Below are 10,703 nucleotides of genomic sequence, written 5' to 3'. Positions count from 1 at the left end.
TGTCTGTAGTTTTTAGCCGTTTCAATTATATTCATAACTTAACCGAGTCGGATACAATTAAAACCAAAGTACTGACAGTCCGATGTTAAATTCATTCCGCCTAACTTGTATGATTGTAACTGAGGTGCAGAATAATTGTAACGGTAAATGAAAACGCCCTATAATGAGCCTATGCAGGTTTTTTCCCCGCACATACTAATGTTAACGTAACCGTATTTCCAATAGTAGCCTAACGTGAGAACAGTCACACTTTCAGATTAAGAAGCATAGGGCTTTATTCATGAAAAAAGTCTGAGTAAACATTGATACACAAGCAACTTCGTATAATTTACCGTGAAGTGAGTTGTGGCAACGTCCAAATCGATAAGAAAAGCAGCTTTTGTTTGTTTTTTAACACCCAGGTAAGGTGGAAATAAATAGCCACAAAGCAAATGGCCTTCCATACAGACCAATCTGGTTTGTGCTTTTTAAATTCCTGTAACCAGGTGGCTGTTTCTTTTCCATCAGCCACTTGATGCATCCAGAGATGAGGCAATGTCAAGCGCAGCAAAATTAGCTGAACACATTTGAAGTTAAACAATGAAATAAATTAAAAAGTCACGCACGTTGGTGAGTAAAATTAATTAATTTAATAAATATTAAACACCATCATAAATGCCTAAGGTCTCCCCAAAAGGACAGTACATGTAGATAGATGGTTTTCAACACCATCCAGTGTCCATAATCTCTCAATCTTCTCCATGACCTCCCTGGGTACCTACCCTCTCGTTTTCTTTTTAGATGGCATTCTGTAAACATATAACAGCACGTTGTTTCGTATATTGCTGCGCACAGGCGGCATAACTGTGGCAGCTGTTACATTTATACAGACGGGGAAATTACGTGTATTGGTCACCTACTGTAGCACCCAATTCCCGCTAGAATACAGTCAGAAAACCATATTAACTTTTTTAATGATGTATGATTTTTTTTTTTTTAAATGCCTTGTACCTGGAACCGATTTTTACGTAGCTCCCTTAAAAACCGTTTTTTTTTGGGAAATATTTCCTTAAATGTTAACACATTTCTCCGTTCCTTTTGGGAGGTGGGAGAGAACTGAGTTGCACATGTACAAACGTGAAATGGCTACGTTAGCCACATTGTACATTAAGTTATTGACCGTGTAACATTTATTAAGCGTTACATTAATGGCGAATCTCCCTTATAAACCAAAGGTGACGTCTTACCCATAATTACTTCTGAAACACAACCAGGGGAAATGGAGCAGTCGAAAGGTTGCCATACTAAAACAAATCGCTAGGGGCCGCAAGGGACCCGTATGAGTGCAACTGTTGGAATGTTGAGTATAAATCTCGAATGCACCAGCAGGCGGGCGTTATTCAAGTCTCAAAATAAACAGATAACACCTTTAAAAGAACAAGACATGCAGACAAGATAAAAGAACAAAAAGAAAATAATAAATGTAGACCCAGTATGCAATATAAGCCTTATCAATCCCAATATGTTCTCAACAGATTCATTCTGATTACACCTGGATTATGAAAAACAAGAAAATACATGTATCATATTTAAACTATAGAGTTTGTGGTTACCCTGCAGAATTGAACGTTCTGTCCTTTATGGGAATTAATTAAAAAGCTCTTGGTGTCATTCAACAGTAAACAGCAGGTTGAATGGACTCACAAAACACTTAATGGTATTTGTAGGAAATCTGTGCCTCCAGTGAAGAAGCATAAGTAACAGAATCCGTCTTCAGCACAGATGGTCAGCCTCTTTCACTTCCAGGCAATGAAAGTACTTTCAGGAACTATATAGGTCACAATTTTGCAATTTAACTATCCAAATTATTTAGGTGCTCTGAGAGTTTTGGGATGGGGGGCTTTCCAGTTAGAGCAGTCCCAGCTGCTTACATTACCTGGAGCCGAACCCCACAGACCACACCATCCAGCATGTTCAGGTGGTGGCAGTATAGTATAATGGGTAAGGAACTTGTCTTGTAACCTAAAGGTCACAGATTTGATTTCTGGATGGGACACTGCCGTTGTACCCTTGAGCAAGGTATTTAACTTGTATTGCTTCAGTATATATCCAGCTGTATAAATGGATGCAATGTAAATGCTATGTAAAATGTTGTGTAAGTCACTCTGGATAAGAGTGTCTGCTAAATTCCTGTAATATAATGTGTTGCTTTCCAACACAGAATCAATCTTCTTGTGTCATTTTAGCATTAAAAGTTTTTTAATGCTAAAATGACACATGCTAAATTTTTCTCCTCCCAGTTACCTCATGGGGAGCAACCCAAGTCCATAAATTTGACAAGATAAATATTACGATCACCTTTTCCATCCTAATTTGTGGCACATGCATGCTGGATCAATATTAATTATCATGCAATGCTTCAACTGCATTGTTCATGAAAATGGTAAGGAGTTAGCTGAAGGGGATGCAGATTCCTGGGTCCAGAAGGGACTGGTCTTGTACACTGCACTGCAAAGCATATTGGGAAGTTCCATGGAATATGCAGCTGCAGACACACATGTCTACTGTCCTACACCAGGTCTGTCAAGGAACAAGAAGAGCTTCAACACTTAGATTCTGATCACTTCATGCATTGTTGCACTCCAAAGGGATTTGGTTCTCGTTCAGGAAGTTGTATCCAAATTGCTTTCTTTTTTATAGAATGCCTGTGTATGCCAGCCACCACAACATCTTTTTCTGACCTGAAAAACACAAAAATTGATATAAATGTAGACATTCCATCCCTATAACATGTAAGTTACTAAACTAAGTTATTTGGTCACCACCTCTCCGAGCTAGAGATGGCCCTCTGCAGTCCAAAGGCAATCAGTAACGTAAGGAGATGTCCTGTTATTATAGTTTAGTGGAAACATACATGCCACATAAATAAAAAACACAACAAGGAAGGTTATTATAATTATTCTTACCATACAATGATAATAATAATAATAATAATAACAACAATACACAAATATAATAAACTACTGCTCAGAATTTACAGTAAGTGTGAGTTTGAAAAAACAAAGACGTGGACAAGTTTTACCATTTACAGATCGTGTAAGCCTCTACTATAATAATAATAATAATAATAATAATAATAATAATAATAATGCACAATGCAATCATCAACTAAACCCCCCAAGCTATTCAATATACAACATACGGCTCTACTGAATCCCACCAGAAACATTCCCAGGGAGTCCTGGTGACTGTGTCAACAGGCCACGTCACTGCAGGTGCTTCTTTATTATGCTTCAAGTTGGCTGTTTGAATTATTATTTTTAAAAGTTGACACCTGAGTGTGACTGCATTAAGGACTCGAAGCAAAAAATAATCACTCTTAAAACTCGGCTGAAACAGATGTGCCGCTCTGTCGACATAAGGGTTACAACACAAAATAATCCCTAAAGCATACAGTAGTAGAACACCTAATTCATCCAGTACGCTAAATCGGTAGGTTTAGAAACGAATCAGCTTTCAGAGTCACTACAATAAACAACCGCAGAGGTCAAATAATATTATCGTCCAAGTACCGCAATGCAATAACCTGATTTTCAGCATGTCGTCCCGCAGAAACAATCAAAAAGAGCTTTATGAAACATTCCTTTTCCTCAAGTGTATAACCCGATACGGGGCCAGTTACTAAGATATACGATTAACAAACACTGTTATCCAGTTATTCCCGTAGCTAAAATAAATAACATTTTGTGCAAAACCGGAACCAGCAGCTGCCGCACATATTCGGGAGTCAAAGTAACAAGCACTTGCTAGCTTTGAAACGGAACTGCCACGAAATGGAACGGGATCTCATTCCTCCTAACCGCGATGTACAATATTCACGTTCAACCCTCAGAATGTAAGAAAAGTAGCCGGTTTCAAACGGGTTGGAAAGCCCGTAATTATAAATCCATCACCTCGAAACTAGACACAAATAGCGTCCAGTCTCCTCATTGAACACAATCCAGTAAACCTGTAATATTCTCGTTAAATCAACAAAGTAAAGCATGCCGGCTTGTAGTACTGGCGGCAACTTCTGTTGGGAGTGTACATCATTCTAAATACTAAATTTGATCACTCGTTGATTATAACAACTGGGCTCGTATGTATATATATATATATATATATATATATATATATATATATATATATGAACACTCACACACGGCTGTATTTATATAAATACATGCAATGGGGCCACTGCGGAGCTTTGTGCGTTGCTTAAATCAATGGACTTTTTAAAACAGAATGCTGAAAAGTAGCGATGCATTCATTCCAGTCTCACTTTGCTGTTCCGTTAAGACCACGAATTCCAAAGTCATAATGAACGTATGAGCAGTGACTGATTTGAAAAATTAGGAACCGCGAGAGCAGCCCTCCAGACAGTGGATTTTTTAATGAGGAAATATTAACAGTAATGGCATGCAATTTTGCCTGGATGTGCTCACCTTGCGCTCTGTTATTCGCTCAAGTGACACGGATGGTGTTTGCCGGAGCTGTGCCTAACGTCACCTTGGTAACCGTAATCATAAAAGACACCGAAGTGTGAAGGAAGAAAATTAGAGACCAGGTTTAATAGGAGGCCTAATGATAAACCAATGTTCTAAGGCATAAAATGAGTTACTTTTATATGAGCACCATCGCCATGAAAGTGAGGGGATTAGGTAACTGCCAATTTGCAAGAAGCAGGCATAGCTGCAATTCAATAGGAACAGAAAATAATGAAGTTCCCAGCTTGTTTTCTTTCTTTCTCTTCTTTGCCTTCAGCCAGGTACTAAACTACCTGCCGTGCAACCAATAGACCTTCATTGGCTAAATTATCATCCAAAAGTGTATTATGTCTTTTGATATGTAATATGCTTTTCCCTCCTATTTACTTATGGACATATGGAGAACTATCAGGACCTCTATCAATGCACACCCTAAACCTAAATGCAAGCAATGGCTAACCCAAAGGATAAAGTGAAGGTGACAGGTTAAGGGGGCGTTTGAGAGAGGGAAAAAAATGACAAAAAAACAAGAACATGTATACTTGTAATCTGAAAAGGTGTGCATTGAGGGCACATTACAGTTCAAAAACTGGTTAGAACAAAAATAATGGTTAAAATTCAATGCACCTCACCATATGTTAATGCATTGCTGTGTAGATCTAAACACAGAGAACACATGAATTACAGTACATTATTTGTTCAATACAAAATATACAGCTCACATTATTTGTACTGTTTGATTTCACATGTTCTTTAAAGCAATAGGCTACATGTCAATGTTGTTAACAAGCATTACTTTAAAGAACAGGGCATAAATATATTGATAGAGGTTTATTTTGTACTTCAAAGTCCTAATTCATTAGTAACATGAACATTGATTTGTCCCAATTTAATTGAATTTAATTACATTTGGAGAAATATGACCATGATTATGCAGCTGAGTTGACCTGATAGTCCAGTGAACTCTTCATCCTATATGTGACTGTGAGTTAGGTTCTGTTAAAGGGAAGATGTTATTTCACTCTAAATAACTGCATTATTTCAGCAAATATGGTGTGCCGAATTTTACATGCGAGCAATGCAATGTCTGTTGAAGTTTAGTGAACCATTTTCATTTTTTGTTGGCTTGTAAAAATATCAAACAAAAAAGGCTAGCTTAACAAAACGGAAATACCATTACAGCCCATAGCTGGATTTATGGAACCATGCAAAAGTATGTGAGCTACTTACATTTAATCATACAATAATAATAATAATAATAATAATAATAATAATAATAATAACTATTATTATTATTACTACAATATAACACTATTATAACAAAACAACAAAAATGAGAACAATAATAATAATAATAATAATAATAATAATAATAATAATAATAATAATCTATGCCGCCAATTTGGAATAGGCCTACCCAATCGTATTTATCCCTCAGCGCTCATCGCTTCAAACTCCACTATTGAACTTGGGACCTTCTCGCTGTGAGGCAAGTTTTATTCACTGCACCACCAGCCAATATATAATTCTCAGACTAATAAATTCCTCTTTCACTCTTGGCTCATGTTCAGGGGTTATTGATTAATAATTAATATTCATGAAAAACTTATATTTTGTAATTAAAACATTGAGGAGACTTTGTGAACAATTCAGCAATAACCCTTCAAATGGATAAATGACTTTTTGAAACCGATTTTAAGTAAGCCCAGCTGATAGCCGCCAGTGTCGGTTCACATTAACTGTTTTTCGGCCAAATGGGGCCTGATGTGGAAGTAGCATACCAGCATTTGGACAGTATAGTTATTACTGGGCGGAGGTCGGTATCCCCTGCCCTCCCCCTCTCCTGTCTTCTTGTCTTTGGCATGGCAGAGACTGACCTTTGTCCGGGCTGAAGACACTGGCACAGCTGACTGTGGACCTCCATAATTTTGCTGGTGGGGTGCAATGGTATGTGGCGATGGTGTAGGAGACAATGAGGTCTGTGTCTGTGGAGACCGTGGCATGGTGGAGAGTGTGTTCATCAGTTGATGATGATGCAGATTTTCATTCTCCTGCTTCATTTCACGAATCAATGTTGCCATGTCAGGAAGCTCACTCACTTTACGGCACAGTTTGTCATTCTCCTGCCTCACCTCACTAAATAATGTTCCACTGGTCCTGCACCATCTGCTCGCAGGGACTGACAAAGCTCTGACTGAGAGTAGAACTACGAGGATCAGGCACACTGTGTCTGGAAGTGGCTCCTCTTCGTCTCTGCCACTGTAGTACGGGGTAGCATGTGAGGTGGGGGGTGAGGAAGGACATCTAGTGGGACTAGGTGAGGCTGTAGTCCTCAAAATATGCTGGAGGACAGGTCTGACGTCTGGGCCAGACAATTTCTCCCTCTTTGGTTCTGGACATTCACTGCAGTAACCCCTTCACCTGGCACGAAGGACCACTTTGTAATAGATGGTAGGCATTATGATGCTGGTCTAATGAACTAGGGTGCTGGTTCAGGGGTGTTGAAACGCTACAGGCTTGTCCAGTAAGAACAATAGCAACAATGTCCAGAACTTAATCTTTAATGAGAAGGGTGTGTGTGTGGTTCTACGAAATATTTATGGAAACAATAACTCGTTAGGTAAACAACCCCCATTATAACAGTGGGCTTACTTAAAAAAAATAACTGTGGTAAAACATGACATACCAAAGCAAAAAATAAACATGCGTTGAACTAGATGAACACAAGGTAGTTGAATACATTATCTTTAATAGGTTTACTATCAAAATCTGCATCGTTCACCTAACTAGTAGCTTTGAATTACAGTGCAACTAGAGTATATGACAGGCTAAAAGTAGACGTTTGTACAACACATGATAAACAGAAAATACGTTTAACATACAGCAACATATAGCTATCCAATATCAGCGGCTACCAGCTAATGTTACACTTGTGAGACTACTTTATTCTTTTTTAAATGATCATAAATATTGCCCATAAAAATTCAAGCAATATATTAAGAACTTTACTTACAGTTAGATGCACGCACACAACATATCTAATAGGGAGAAATAGGATGCAGCACAAAAACGAATCTCCCAGCCCTCTCCAGTAAACAAACAGACCTTACAGACTCTCTGGCGCTGTGCCATACTGAGGCACTGGACGCATGTTCATGTGCAGCGTGCATGGACAGTCCCCAACACAGGTCACACCAGTCACATATACATGCAATATTCATGGAATTTGTAACACCCATTCTTCAGAGATTTCACATAGCTATTTTTACTTCTTGTTTACGGGGAAAATGTGCTTATATAGCATCAACAATCTTAAATACACAATGTCACAAGGTTGCACAGGGTAATATGAATGTCACAATTACAGTACAACACTTTCACATGACATAACACCATCGAAGAACCACAAACATGCCTTTCTCCCATACACCCAAAAGAAAGCTTTCTTCCCCAAACACAATAGCCTCCTACAGAGTGAAAAAGCCAAATATTTCCAATCCATAAAAGGCTACTTTGAACTTTCCAGTTAATATTTAGCACTGAACAAGTACCACGAGTAGCCAATGTTACATTGTTATGGGGCGTATAGCAATAGTAGGCATACACACGTGAAACTTATTGCCTACTAGGCGTATAGTAGGAGTGGATCAAAAGCAGGAATATGTTTTTATCCCAGCCAGATATTGTATGGGTTGACCCAAGAGGGAGGATAGCTACAATATAAACAGGGTTTTTATATCTGTGATCCCAGCTTTGCGAGCAAAGACTACTACAGTACATTGTCAGAATTAATTGGGAGATTTTTTTTGCGTACAATATAGCTCTCTGTCACAAATAACTTAATCACATGCATAGCCGAGGCTTGTAAGCTTGTAAACCCTGCTCGACATGAAGAAGGTTTTCAACCAGGTTAACAGTCTCGGCTATCCAGAATCAGAATCAGAATCAGAATCAGAATCGTATTTTATTGCCAAGTACGTTTACACATACGAGGAATTTGTTTTGGTCAACACACCGAGGCAGCCATCTGCGGCGCCAACTTATTAGATGAGAAATGAGAGAACAGGAGGAAGGAGGAGGAAAAAAAACAGTCCTTTCAATGAAACGAGAGGGCACTCGTTTCATTGAAACGAAGAAAAACCTCAGCACATAGCAACATCATAAAAACATTACAAACATTACAAACATTACAACAAAACTCGAAGACTTGCACATGTGGTAGGGGGTAGGGTGTCGGGGAGGGGAAGTGTCGCAGCACAGACACTGGGGGGAGCGCGCAGCCGCTCAGGCGCATCGCATCAACCCTCAGCAGACTGCACTGTAACGGGGGAGGGAGGGGGGGTGGGAGCCAAGAAGGCGTTGAGTAGGAGGTGGTGTGTGTGTTATCTTCATGGACTTCATCTCCACCACAGTCTCAACATTGTCTCTGCCGTCTGATACTGATGACGAGGACACGGCCGTTGCCGTGGAGACGACCTCGAAGAGTCCTGATCCAGAGACAAAGTTCCATAGGAGCAGGGAGGTGGGGGCAGGGCCGAGCATCTGTCTGCATAACAATCCAGGAGAGTGGAGAGATATCAGCCTTCCAAGGCCGATGTGGGGGAGCCAATGAGGATAAGGATTGTTTTGGGTTCAGGCAGACTTCTGCATTTTTCGTCTACCTTTAGTCCTGTGGTTCTCTCAGCGTTGTTCCAATCATCCGAATTAGTGGCCCATTTCAGTGAGCCGAACCGACAACTTCTCCAAGTTGGTATCCGTCATGCGAATTTGCGATCCAATCGCATCCAGTTTGCGATTGAGCTCGCAAATCGCTTGAGTCTGAGTGTTGACAGCCCTGCCCGTTCCCTCAATGGCGGGCAGCTTCCCAATTAGTGCTGCCAACGCCTTTGGCATTTTGCGATAAATCAGGATGCTGCCAGCTCCAAACAGCAGAAAGCCTGTTATCATAATTCCAATCAAGTAAACGTCTTCAACATCCTCAACGGAAAGAATCAACAGGCATACGACCCTCCACTCCTTCCAGGAGTCCATCGTGTATCCGGCTGCAAACGTTCCATCAGGGCAAGAGGGCTCTCCCTGACCCGTTCTTCTCGTCGAGAAAATACTATCAATTGCGTTGAGAGACCAGTTGATCAGATCCATGCTTTTAGGTTTCGGAGAGAAATGCAGAGAGAGGCTCCGGATAGTTCAGACAGACACAGCACAAGACAAGAGAGCAGCAAGCAGGGGCAGATAAGGGCAGGGAGGGAGCAGAGGAAAAAGCGTCCGCCTTCGTTGAGAGCAGGAAGAGATACATACACCATATGTGGTCGTGAGTTACCTACGTTAGCTCCAAAGCTAGCGAACAACACCATTTTCTAAATTGCCTTTACTTAGCAAGAATTTTCAGTGCTATCTTGCTAGTTTATTTAAATAATGATAATTTGGTGCCCAACATGGGGCTGTGTATGTCTAATTCCCACCCCTAACTTGGAATGCCCAATTGTCTCCCAACCACATTCACAGAGCAACTCCACTGCAGGGTATCAGTCTAGAGCAAACCATATGGTGAAAATCCATGGCTTTCGTGGTAACATAAGATTCCACTTGCTACCAAGTATGTTTATGCACAGTGCACAAATGCAGGAGAAGAGCAGCTTCTACTCTGGAGTCTTTGCAAGTTGCAAGCCATTATATCAGTTTGTGTGGCTGTGTCTGCACGTGCATTTTATTGTATGGCCAAGTATCACTTGCACACTTCTATAGAACATTTTAATTAATAGATTTAGCAGTAATTTGACTTTTGAAGGTTACGAGGGATTCTGTTTGGTGGAAGTTATGAGGGATTTTGTTCACTGAACTATGGAATATATTTAAGTGGTATTGGGGCTGCTTGAAGTTTGCCCCTCTCACTTCCATTATAACTTGCGGGCGGCTCACTAGCGGGAGCTACGGTCCAGTATGATGCAAAGGCTGGAGTATTGATTGACAACATCATGGGAGAGTCGGAAATCTGGCTAGAAATTTAAAAAATCCTAACTATCCCTTTAACCCTCTGGGGTCGAGAGCTCCGCCGGCGGAGCTCGACAAGATTTCGTTGCTATTTGGATGAATAACTTCACGAGCTTTTATCATACAGACACAACAAAGACATTGACATAAACCTTACAATCGTGGCATTCCAATGTGTCCATTGACAAAATAATATGAATTGTTTTA

General features: G+C 40.1%; 1 long non-coding RNA gene across 2 annotated transcripts; it reads right to left on the bottom strand.

The window, feature by feature from the left end:
- Nucleotides 1-614: 614 nt before the first annotated feature.
- Nucleotides 615-4,036, bottom strand: LOC118222736. Of its 2 annotated transcripts, none has more exons than XR_004764315.1 (2): nt 3,933-4,036; nt 615-2,720 (listed from the first exon to the last, which is right to left on the bottom strand). It is a non-coding gene; the product is annotated as an uncharacterized LOC118222736 (long non-coding RNA). The 2 variants fall into 2 exon arrangements; XR_004764316.1 differs by lacking the exon at nt 3,933-4,036 and adding an exon at nt 3,552-3,792.
- Nucleotides 4,037-10,703: the final 6,667 nt, after the last annotated feature.

The sequence above is a fragment of the Anguilla anguilla genome, chromosome 1, assembly GCF_013347855.1.
Source record: "Anguilla anguilla isolate fAngAng1 chromosome 1, fAngAng1.pri, whole genome shotgun sequence".
NCBI classification, from domain to species: domain Eukaryota; kingdom Metazoa; phylum Chordata; class Actinopteri; order Anguilliformes; family Anguillidae; genus Anguilla; species Anguilla anguilla.
Note: the sequence above shows the minus strand (reverse complement) of the source record. Positions and strands in the feature narration are given on the sequence as shown.